At 48.7% G+C, this 12,546-nt stretch overlaps 1 pseudogene; it reads right to left on the reverse strand.

Annotated features, from left to right (window-relative positions):
* Positions 1-1,919: 1,919 nt before the first annotated feature.
* Positions 1,920-2,854, reverse strand: LOC116749372 (annotated as a pseudogene).
* Between the last annotated feature and the right edge of the window lie 9,692 nt (positions 2,855-12,546).

Genomic DNA, 12,546 nt, shown 5'->3' on the forward strand with positions numbered 1-12,546 from the left:
GGAAGAATGTTTCTCAGCTTAAAGATAGGAGAAATTAAGGCTGTGCTATAGAGAGAGAATTGAATAGAATTGGATACTTGAAAAGGAAAACATTAAACCAATAAGTTAAAAATATTCTCTTTTTTTATGTTGTCAGGACTGCCTAAGAAAATTTGAGGGGCCCACTGTGTTAACACATTGTTCTCCATCTGTGAGTCCTAAGACAAGGTTAACTCCCAGGGAGACTTGAGAAGTCTCAGGGGCCTGCCTTTGTATAACCCTGACCTGCCTGGGACTTGGTCCTGCTTACCTTTGCCTGGCCACCAGTGAGACGAGACATGTGCAAAATGTAAAGTTTGTATTTTATAAACTGCTGAGAGACATTTTTCCCATTTCCGATATATCCATTCCCTGTGACCTGGCAGGAAATACATTTTCCATTCCATCCTTGTGCTTAGTTTCAGTCCCAAAGGGGTATAGTGTATTGGCTTTTCTTTGTGTAGCACAGATTTATTTGTACCAAGTATGCTAAACTTGAGGCTCTTTTCACAATAATCACTTCGATGTAGACGTGAGCCCCCATTTTCTACCAAATTGGGGGCATTTTGTTGATGTTCCAGAAAAAATGACCAGATAGCCAAAAGAGAGGCTAAAGTATATTTCTCTGCCCTCTCCTAGATGGACCCTAACTTTATCTAAAATGTTGACATCTTTGGTTAAATCTCATAGAGCCAACTGGAGCCCCAGTCAGCTGGCTTAGTTCCTGTCTAATCAAGATCTGTACGTTTGGCCCTGGAGGTTGGGTCAGCCTGAGCCGTAGCACATATGGCTCCCTCTGAGTTCTCGGATACAATGAGCAAGACTAAAGTTGGCTCAGAAAAGGAACAGAAGATGACTTGGGGTTAGTTTTTCCTTTTTAAAATGTTATACAAGTACAGAGAGTTGGCTGCCATCCCCCTCTCAAACCATCAGCAGAGCTTGACCTTGGCCAAGATTTTGCCTCATCCTCTCGGCATTTTAGCATCGAGTTGCGTTTCAGCCATGGAATGCTTAACCAAAAGCACATGCTGTAGTGGTAGTTTCCAAAGAGCAAGTTTTTGCAGGAAGTCCGCAGCGTGTTTTCTCAAAACAACAGTTTTCTCCGAACCGCCAACCCAATAAACCCCCAAATGGTGATTCTTTGGTTTATTTGTACACAAAGCTGGGATTTTTGTTGCTATTAATAATACTTTATTGGAGTACAATATAATGAACATATAATAAAGTGTACAAATTTTAAAAGTACAGCTCAGTGAATTTTTACAAATGTATACACCCGTGTAATTATTAAGGGCTAGAGTTTTTTATATTACATGAAACATACATCCTGGTGATGTACAGCTTGGCGTTGGGAGGTTGTCCATTCATCTAACTGAGCAGATTACTGTAACACAGCAAATCCAGGTCAAAATGCGATAACATTTGGTGCTTCTGAGTCCGGGCAGTTTGCCCTTTTGTCACACCTAGGGGACTTGGGTGCTGCAAAGCTTCGTGATGTTTGTTTTTAACAAGTTACTTTTAAAATGTATAATGAAAAAGGAATCTCCTCCCTGGTCCTTTCCCTCCCTGACAATAACCACTGTTACTATTACTTCTTCATTGTGCGTCCTTCAGAGAGAGACAGAGACAGAATGTGAATGTGTGTTTGCGGGGGGGGGGGTTGGTTTTTTTTTTTAAGTCTCAGGTTTCTTCTTTGATTGCCAAATAAGAATTTCTCTGCCCTTCTCCCCATACTCTAGGCTCTAGTCTAGGGCATTTGTGCAGCCTCACTAGGATTAATCCTATTTGTCTTGTACTGTAAAGTTCATACTCTGGATCTGTCATCTGGCTCCAAAGTCCATGGTTCTCACAGGATTGGCCATGAGTTGTTAATTGTCTAGGCTGGGTTTTTTGGGTTTTTCTTCACAGTCCAGGTCTTTTATTTTCTTTACACCCATCATGCCATGAATTCATAGGGAATGGGCTCCAACAGTTCAGGCTCCTTTCCATTGGTTCTCACGAAGTGTGCTTCTCTGGGTGGAGCAGGCTGGTGCTTCAGTTGAATCCAAGTCCCTTTCTCTTTGGCTTCCTTCTTTTTCTGATCATTCTCCTTCACCCATTTCAGGAAGCTGTCTCGGCTCTTAGAGTGTTTAATATTCTCGATAGGCACATGAATTCTCTTGGCAAGAATCTTGCCCTTAACCTGTTTGTTTACAATGATGCCAACAGCATGCTGGGTAACATTCTAGACTCTCCCAGTTTTGCCATGGTAACATTTGTGGGGCATTCCTTTTCGAACAGTGCCCATTCCCTTGATATCGACAATATCACCTTTCTTGTAGATTCGCATGCATGTGGCCAAAGGAGCAACTTCATGTTTTCTAAAGGGCCTAGAGAACATGTAGCGGGTGCCCCTCCTCTTTCCCTTTGTGTTGATCATTCTGGCGAATTACTGGAAGATGGCTGTTCCGGCCGAAAAGAAGTAGGCTGGGTTTTTTACATTAGGCTTTCTACTACTTTTAATATATATTTGAAATTTTCTGTAATAAATTTTTTAAAAATTCTTATTTCTTTAGCAGTAGCTCCTGCAACACACCTATCTGCTTAAGTTTTGCGTTTGTTTTAAAGTAAGGTTTAAATTGCAACCTAAAAGCAAACCATAGATGGATCTCTAGATAGTCCCATCCTCCACCCCCTACATCCATCCAAATCAGTCATTCAAAATTCCAAAGTTACAAACATGAACCAGGATGATTATTCACCTTCAAAAGACATCCTTCTTTTTTTTTTTTTTTTTTTTTTTTTTTTTGCGGTACACTGTTGTGGCCTCTCCCGTTGCGGAGCACAGGCTCCAGACGCACAGGCTCCGTGGCCATGGCTCACCGGCCCAGCCATTCCGTGGCATGTGGGATCTTCCCGGACCGGGGCACGAACCCGTGTCCCCTGCATTGCGACAGGCGGACTCTCAACCACTGCACCACCAGGGAAGCCCCATCCTTCTTTTTAAACATAAAGTTGACCTCAAATTTATTTTGAAAAGCCAGCTTCTCTGGCAGGCAAAATTTCATTTGATTTGTACACTAAGTTTCTCAAGAATGTAAATCTCATGCAAAACAGAGGGCTTATATTCAGCCTTGAAAAGTATTTTATACAATATATGGGCTGAAGAGCCAGGGGAGGAAGAACCTCTCAGACCCACCCTCAGCTGGGGAGAAAACATAGCTTGCATGGTTTGGCCGCATCTCCTAGCGGCCACCTTATTTTGTACTCCTCTGTGACAGGTGGATGAGGGGTCAGGTCTTCTCCAGATCAGAGATTCCCAAAAGATACACAGCCCGGGGAAAGGTTTTCCAATTCAAATCCTATATGGTTTCCCTAGGGCCATTTTATCCTTGATGTCCTTTCACGCTCTCTACTTTGTCTTGCTGTAATCTGATCACCCAGGGCCTCTCCAGTTATCATTAAATATATTCCCACTGGTCAGGGAGCTCCCTTTGAGCACCCCTTTAGAGCAGCTGTCACATTTGAGCAGCATCTGTTTTCTGACAAGCTTCAAGACTGAATGAAGGAAGTCACTGAGTCTTTCCCAGTGGAAGTGCATGACACAAGTAACCTTTGGGACTGCGATCAGGATGCTGTGAGTTGAGTGGCCTGGCAACTCGTGTGTGCAGGGAGAGGTGGGTGATTCCTAGATGGGGCAGTGGATCTTCATGGTCTCAGCCCTGTAGTCCATGCAGGGTCCTAACACTAGAACGGTTCCCTAAGCCTTTGGCTCCAGCTCTTTCTGGGCAGGGAAACAGAACGAGGCAAGACGCCTGGTGTGTTTTAAATAGATTCTGCTTGCTGCAGCCAATAAGCCCAACAGCTTGGGAGGTGAGTGACCCTTCCTGAGAGATTTCTGTTGCTCCATTTCTACGGCCTCCAGCCCCGCAAGTGCTGACCACCCCCTCCCTTCCTGCTCCTTCCCTCTGACCTAACTCCCTTGCTTTCTGGATGCTTTCTGTTCAGCCCTTTCTGGTTTTAGTATTTATTACACTTTTATTGGCTTTCGCTCTCTGCTTTTTCTTTCCCTGAAGCTGTTTTTCCTCATGCGCTGTATCTTTTCATCTCTTGGAGTCTTGTTTCTGTCCACTCTCTCAAGAGCACATCTCCATCTTCTGCTCCTTGTCTGACGCTGTCATGGCTTCTCAATTGTCCCCTTGCCCCAACCTGGGCTTTATGGACCCTGGCAAGAAAGAATGGTGGGTGGAGGAATCCACCTTGAGCAATCCCAGTTGTAGGACAGGTAGTGGCTCCAGTCTGGGAAGTGGACCTTAAAGATGGCAGCTGTTTCTGGACACGGTGGCAGTGCAGTAGGCAAGCCAAAGGAGGAGGAATCAGAGATGACAGGAGGGGTGGAGTGGCCCAGTACCCATCGCAGGTGACAATCAGAAAAGGAGGTGGAAGAGGAAGGCCAGGTGGAAGCTGGATGTCGTGAGGGAAAGCTGAGGAGGAACTGGCACCGGGGGAGGAAATCAGGGATGTGGGACCCTGCCAGAGATGCTGCAGCCCAGCTCTGCTGAGCAGATGCAGGCAGAGTGGGGTTGGGGCCAGGAGAAGAGAGCACCTTAGAGACCCTTTCTCCCCACTCTTCTCTGGCCCTTTTGTTCTTTCTCTTTCATGTTTCTGTCTTCATGTTATATTAGCAGCAGGAAACAATACAAAACAAAAGGCAGTCTGGGGACGTCCCTGGTGGCGCAGTGGATAAGACTCTGCGCTTCCAATGCGGGGGGCCTGAGTTCGATCCCTGGCCAGGGAACCAGATCCCACATGCATGCTGCAACTAAGAGTTCGCATGCCCCAACTAAGGAGCTGGCAAGCCTCAACTAAGTAGCCCACGAGCTGCAACTAAGGAGCCCACCTGCCGCAACTAAGGAGCCCATGTGCCGCAACTAAGGAGGCTGCCTGCTGCAACTAAGACCCGTTGCAACTAACTAACTAAATAAATATTAAAAAGGGGGGAAAAAAAGGCAGTCTGTCTTTGAAAGGGAATGGCGAGATCTGGAGGATTTAAGGCTGGATGCACTTCCGCCTATGCTGAACTCTTAGGTCCTTTGCCTGTCTGGCTGCTGGGGCCATGAAGGCCAGCCCCTTAATGGAGCACCTTGAATAGAGGCCCTATACCAGCTTGACAGTCCAGCTGGAGTGCCACCAACAGTAGGAGTGGTGGCACTCCCCAGCAAGGGCAGCCAGCAGTAGTGTGCACCCACAGACCCCCTCCAGGCACACAGGGCAGCCAGGGGAGAAGGGATGTTGGCTAACCCAGCCGGAGGGCTTGGGCTGAGGGGTGGCTTCCAGAGAATGATGGCAGCCCCATCATGGGCTCCTCCCCAGCTAGAAAGTAAGCTGCAGAGGGGCCTGTGGTCGAAGAAAGAGAAAGGAAAACTCTTGCTTAAAAAAGTTTTTAATTGAAGAGGTAATAAATGCATGTGGCAAAAAATTCAAAAGGTACAAAAGAATATATGCAGTAAAATCTCCCACTCCCATTCACTGCAGGTTCCCCTCCTCAGAGGGGTCCCTGGATGTAACAATTTCTTGAACATTCTTCCAATTTCTCCTTTTTAGTTTGCTGTATTCTGGAAATTTTCAGATTCTTCATGCAGTGGAACATTTTAAATTGTCTGGGTGTATAAGTATGTATGTAATATGGGCCGGGGGACCCAATGATAATAAAGAAAATTGTATCTCAGTTTATTGCCAATAATTCTTGCTGGGGCAGGGAATGGTTTAAAAAATTAAAATAAGTAAACAGAATCCTAAAATACCAGCACTAGAAAGGACCTTCCAAATTCTTTTGTACCAAAGATCTTATTTGAAACATAAGTAAGGGGTCACCAAGCTAGCCTATGGCACACCTAGGACTAAAACCCAGGTTCCCTACCTCCTAGTCATCCCAGTTGCCCAAGAACATACTCAATGCTCTGTCTTTAGGTAGTGGCCTTTGTAAAGGTATGTGATTCAGAAATGGAAGGAAAGACAAATGCTTGGACACGGATTTAGAAATTTCCTCCACTGGACACAAATATAGGGAAAGGAATCAGTAATTCCAGGAAAAACCCGAAGTCCAATTCCAACTGAAAAATAGCATGTGCGTGCGCACGCACACACACACACACACACACACACACACACACACACGCACACACAGACACTGGCAGAAGACAGAAGACGGACGTCTGTAAAGTCTACTGTCTGTCTCTCCTGCTGAGTCCAGCAGAGGCTGTGAGAGGTGGCACGACCCCCCACTCTGCTGAAGAACCTGTGGCCCTTGGACTCACTGGGATGTAGGTAGAGGCAGGCATCTTTGGTTGGGCAAGAGAAAGAAATGCCAACCTAGACTGGAGGAAGAGGACAGTCTGTGCAGGGACACGGGGACAGGGATGCCAAGGGAGAGCAGAAGTTGTGCCTGGCCAGGCCACCACGGAGCCCTGCCACCACTGGCCCCATGAGCACTGGCAGCCCCAACTGTTTCTACCACCTACCAGGATGAAACACCCCAAGATTTATGTGCCGACAAAGTGGCAGCATAATTTTTAAAATTCTCTCTGCTTTCCCATCAGCTCCAGACACTGTGTACAATTTCAGTGTCCAAGCCAGACTGATGGGCCTTTTGATCGCTTCAGAGGGTGACTCCAGTGAGAGGGGACACGTATGACTATAAACATTGGCTGTAGAAACCCTCAATTGCTTTGAAATGGTAAATTTCCAGGCAAAGTGGATCTGATGTCACACGCCTCCTGCATTAACAGCTTTTTCTTCCTCTTCAATTATTTTGGCTGGTAAGGGAGTGGAAATTACACTTCAGAATATATCGATGGGTATTTTCAGCCTTGCTGAGAGCTTCAAATTATATACCAATCCTGGGAACATTCCCTTAGTTTCCACTTCCCAGTTTCTCAAGGAAAATGGAGGTTTTGATTATAGGCACCATTAGATGGAAGGAAATGCAGGACCAGGACCACGGGTCTCTTTTCAATTCAAATGCTCTCTGGTCTTATCACCTGACCTATTTTTGAGCCAAATTTTGTTCCGGCCCTAGGTGTAGAGGTCCATCCTAACATGTACGAGATGATGAGGTCCTTGATAAAAAGACGAGTATGTCTAACAGCCTGGGTCCAGGGCTTGAATCAGGGCATCTGACAGGCAAGGGAAAAAAAAAAAAAAGCCAGTTCTGTCTCTTCATCTTCACACGAGGGATCCAAAAGTCCTGATCTCTGGTGCACACGGCCTCTCCCCCGTGCTTAGGTGCTGGGTACACGGGCAGCCTCCCAGCTGCGTCTTTGCCCCAGCTGTGTTCTGGTTTTCTCTTCTCGACCTGACTGGCCTCTTCTGCTCTTCACCTGAGGACCAGACCTGGATTTACAGCTCCCTTCCTTGGCAGACCACAGAGAACTCAAGTTCAACTGAACAAGTCTCCCGAATCTGCTCCACATCCTGTGTCCCCATTTCAGTCAGTGGTTACCTTACACCAAGGTACTTGTCTCCTACGTGAGAAATGTACGTGTTATTCTCAAATCCTTTCTCTCGCCTCCGCCTCCAACTGATCCCCAAATCCTCTGAGTCTAACCCTCTTTCTCTTCTGCTCCAGTGTTTCTGCCCTAACCCAGGCCCACAGCATTGCTTGCTGGGACTATTGCAAAGTCATTGTAATCCCCCACCACTACTCTCCAGCCTCTTCACTAAAATTTATAACTGATCACATCATTCCCTGTTACAAAATCTTGGGTGGCTCTCCGTGGCTTACCAGAATAAGTCCAAACTTCTTACAAAAGCATACAAGACACCTGTTAACTGGCCCATCTACCTCTCTAATCTCGTTACCATCACCACTCCCTACCCAGTACACACCACCCGCTGACCATTTCCCGGGCTCCCTCCCATACACTTCCACACGTTAGTTCCTTTCTTTGCTCTTCCTCTGTGCAGAATGCCCTTCCACGTCTTGTCCACCTGCTTATCCTAATACTCAGCTCTCAGATGACTCCTTCCTTGGATGAAGTCCCCTTTGTGTTTGACTAGAGCTCTGTTATACACTTTTGTGACCGTCTGTGCCTATTTCCCCATTATCAGTTACTGGGCTCCTCGGGCGGTGGAATCAGGTTTTGTTCGTTTTTGTATTCTTGGAACCTAGAAGTGCTTGGCGTGGTAGGCATTCGAGAAGGAAAGGGAAGAAAGGGACTGGAAATACCACCCTAATGGGCAAACAGGCATTGGCTTACCATCTGAGTGGGCTAGGTGGCATTTTAGTGGGACAGGATGGGGAGTAGCAACCAACCTGCTGCCCTAGATACTTATTCATTCATTTACTCATCGCACAGATACTTAGTGAGAGCTGCCATGATGGCCCATGCTGTGCTAGAATCTGGTGATACACAAAAGAAGGCTGCCAGGCCCAGAGGAACTCCCATTCGAGGGCAAGAGACAGGCATGTAACAGGCAGTGGCCTGATATTTGGGGCCAGCTGGTCTGCTCTGAGGATCTTTGCCACTCAGCTCCACAGAGGCTGTGGAGGAGGGGAAGGGGCGAAGGAGACAGGCAGTGAGATAGGGAGGTCAGGTAGGCCTTGCAAAGGGCTCTGCCTCCAGGACCAATTCTGCTGACCAGCTGGCTTTATTTATGCATTTCTCCTTTGTAGGAATTCCTTGCTGTTAAGAAAAAGCATTTGACACATTTCTAATTAGCCCTCTAACTCTGCAATCCTATTATTCCCAAATGTAGCAGCTGGGTCATTTCATGATCAGTAATAACTTTTGTAGTTCCTGCAGTTATTCACCAAATTGGGGTCATTCCTTCCCTGACTTCTGGTGGAACCACAGAGGATTTTCTCATCCCCTCATCTGGGGCAGTGGGGTGTGGTTCCTGGCCCCATGGTTGGGGGGCAGCCAGCTGCTCCTGTGGAAGCGCTGGGAGGGAACCTGGGTTACTCACTACACTGGCCCACACTGACCCAGATGAGTTGCGCCCTTTCTCTGGGTTCTAGTCCTGCACCATCTCTCAGGTGCTTGACTTAAGACAGAAATGCATGCTGCACTGAGTACCCTGCCCATCTTCTTCCCTCCTTCCTTCCACCAACAAATACTAAATGAGGGACTTCCCTGGTGGCGCAGTGGTTTAGAATCCGCCTGCCAATGCAGGGGGCACGGGTTCGAGCCCTGGTCCGGGAAGATCCCACATGCCACGCAACTAAGCCCGTGCGCCACAACTACTGAGCTTGTGCTCTAGAGCCCACGAGCCACAACGACTGAGCCCATGCGCCACAACTACTGAAGCCCGTGCACCTAGAGCCCATGCTCCGCAACAAGAGAAGCCACTGCAATGAGAAGCTCACGCACCACAACAAAGAGTAACCCCCGCTGGCTGCAAATAGAGAGAGCCCACGAGCAGCAGCGAAGACCCAGTGCAGCCAAAAATAAAATAAATAAAATAACAATAAACTTACGTTAAAAAGAATACTCAATGAGCATGGACTATATACACCAAGCAGTGTTCTAAGCACTGGGAGACAGGTGAACAAAATATACAAGAAACCCTGGCCTCATGGAGCTTACACTCCAGTGGCAGAAACTGATATAAAAAGCCACGGTTCTCAGACAAACAGAATGATGACTAATAAAGAACTGAGTTCCTGGGCTTCCCTGGTGGCGCAGTGGTTGAGAGTCTGCCTGCCGATGTAGGGGACATGGGTTCATGCCCCGGTCCGGGAAGATCCCACATGCCGCGGAGCGGCTGGGCCCGTGAGCCATGGCTGCTGAGCCTGCGCGTCCGGAGCCCGTGCTCTGCAACGGGAGAGGCCACAACAGTGAGAGGCCCACGTACCACTAAAAAAAAAAAAAAAAGAACTGAGTTCCTTTCAAAGAACCACGTCCTCAGCTTGATCTATAATGGTTCGTAGAAACTTAACTTATAAAAACCTTTTCCTTAGATACGCTGGTGCATTAAGTGGGGACAGCTGGCAGTGGGTAGCATACCTGCCACCTGGTGGCTGGGTGACCTCTGCAGGCATCAGTCTCTTCATCTTTGAGATGGAGAGGGTGGAGCCTTCCTCACAGGGTCATCGTGAGTATTCTGAGATGGTGTATTGGCACAGTGTCTGTTTCATGGTAATGTACATTCTGTTCACCATCCCTGGCTCCTCTTTCCTGCTTCGAGCAGACACGGGAGTCTAATCAGGTCCCTTCAGCCTCCTTCTGGACCCCTGCTGCAGATGCAGACGGGACAAGGGGCTCCTGAGGTGACCCAGAGTCTCGAGGGTAATGGGTATGTAGCTAGATGGACACCCAGCAGAGGCTGCGGTGTACACTCTGCCTCTCCCCTCCCCCCAGCCCCACTGAGCAGAGGCTCTGGAAGAGGCAGCCACGCGCCGCGCCGGTGGGGCAGGACAGTCATCCCTGTCGGAACTTGGGTGTGGCTGAAGAGGCCTGTCTGGGGTCTGTTCTCCTTCGCGGCCCAGGTGAGCAGTCCCCCGCAGGTGCCCTGGTGGGCCCTTCGGGAGTCCCCGTCACCCCAGCAGCCAGCAGCCCTGCCTGTGAGAGTGGGCCTCCAGGGGACGCCGGTGGTTACCAAGCACTGGATTTTACTTGCTTCATTTCATCCTACCTTTCCCAACAATGCTGCAAGTTAAGGGCTGTCACTGCCCCATTTTACAGTTGAGGAAACCGAGGCTAAGAGAGGGAGTAAGAATTTGCCCAAGCCACTCTAATATGTGACGGAACCAGCATCTGAACTCAGGCTGTCCAGCTCCAGAGCTCGGGCTTCACACTGACCTATACCCTTTCTGCCCTCTGTTAACAACCCCAATCCCCAAATCCGCACATCAAATTCACAGGGGCAGACAGTTCCCTGGGACCTCTGGGAGCGCCAGGGCCACACGGCACTTTGCCCAGCTTACCCAAGTGCCGGCTTCAGCAGCTTTAAAGAGAAGGGGACCGTGCCTGAGAGCACTGTGACAAGGGAGACCACTGGAAGTCCAAAATGGCACAGCTGGAGGGACCTTGGAGGTCATCCCTCTGCAACCCTTCTTTTACCGAAAAGAAAACGGAGGTCCAGAGAGGGAAGTGAGGTCCCTACCACCCTGCAGACTGCCCAGTGGCCTCAGAAGCCCGGCACTGGTGCCCAAACACCGGCATGGAAAATGGATTCGAAGCCAGTCCCTCCACCCACCTGTTGTAGTCGAGGGCTTCACTGAACCTCAGCGTCCTCTCCTGCAGGTCGCGGGGGCTTTAGAGATAATGTGTGTGAGACGTCAGCACAGCAGCCGGCACCTGCTAGGTACTCAGTGAACTGTAGCTATTATTATCACTCTTGTTGGTCTTGAAGTTCAAAGATGTTAGGCAACACTACCTCTCTTAGGTGTTGCTTTGATTCTGTGGTTCTGCTAGCTAGGCCCAGAGAGGGAACAATGTTCACAGCCACCTCTGAACGCTGAAATCCATCTCAGGGAGGGCTAAGGCTCAGCTCTGTGCCTCTTTGGGATTAGAATCTGGAAGAATGACCGTGGGCTGTAGCCGAGGTGGCAGCTGCAAGTTCCCAGCTCTTCCAGTGTGCCTGTGGCTTGAGACCCATCACTCAGCCTCTGTCTATATCAAATTTCTGTGAGTCCAGTGAGCGAGGTGATCACCTGCCACCTTACCTCCACCACCCACCCCCAGGGAAATTTATTGTGCTCATTTAAGGAAGGGCTAGCTATGAAGTCTAACACCTTCCAGAAGGGCTACACTCCTAGGGGTTTTGGGGGGTTTTTCTTCGTGGTGGGGGGTGAGTGGAGAAGTCTTCTCTTTGAGACAGAGCTACCTGGTGGTGACAATTTGGTGCAGACGTAGAGCATCCTCACCACTGAGCCCTGAGGAATAAGGGGTAGACTTGTAAAAACCAGCTCCTTCTTCCCTCCCTCTCCTCATGGAGCCCTCCTTCTGGAGCCATCAGGAACCCATCAGCCTGATTTCGGTTTAGCATGGTCCAGCTTCATCCTCCATGCCTAGGGGTGACTTTGGAGCCTCTCACTATGGGTTGATGTGATGTCTTTGGATCCCACAACCTCTCACCTGTTTCTTTCAAGACCAAAGGCAGCTAGACCTAATAGACCAGGCTGGGATGAGAGGAGCAGCCTATATCAACAAAGGGTCATTCCCCAGGTCTTCCCACCTGGCTGACCTGAGAGCCTGTATGGGGGTAGGGACACCAGAAGGGCAGTGCCCTTACGTTTCCTCGTCATCTAGAGATGGCTGTGGGGCCTGATTCCTAAGGAGCAAGTCTCCCTAGCTTCCCACAGAGGACATGACCACTGGGTCTGCCCCATGATTGTTGCAGAAACAAGCCAGTGGCTTGACAGGGGTTATCTTGGTCTATGGAAATGAATCCTGGTCCCTACTGCAGTCTAATTAAACTCCCCAGGCAAGGGAGACCTGGGAGAGCAAGGCTGGCCTGCATCTCCACACCATCTCCTACTGCTCCTGACTGCCACGCAGCTCACGCCTCAGATTCCCTGATATTCTTTTTTTTTTTTTTCTGACT

The sequence above is a fragment of the Phocoena sinus genome, chromosome 2 (genome assembly GCF_008692025.1).
Source record: "Phocoena sinus isolate mPhoSin1 chromosome 2, mPhoSin1.pri, whole genome shotgun sequence".
Taxonomy (NCBI): domain Eukaryota; kingdom Metazoa; phylum Chordata; class Mammalia; order Artiodactyla; family Phocoenidae; genus Phocoena; species Phocoena sinus.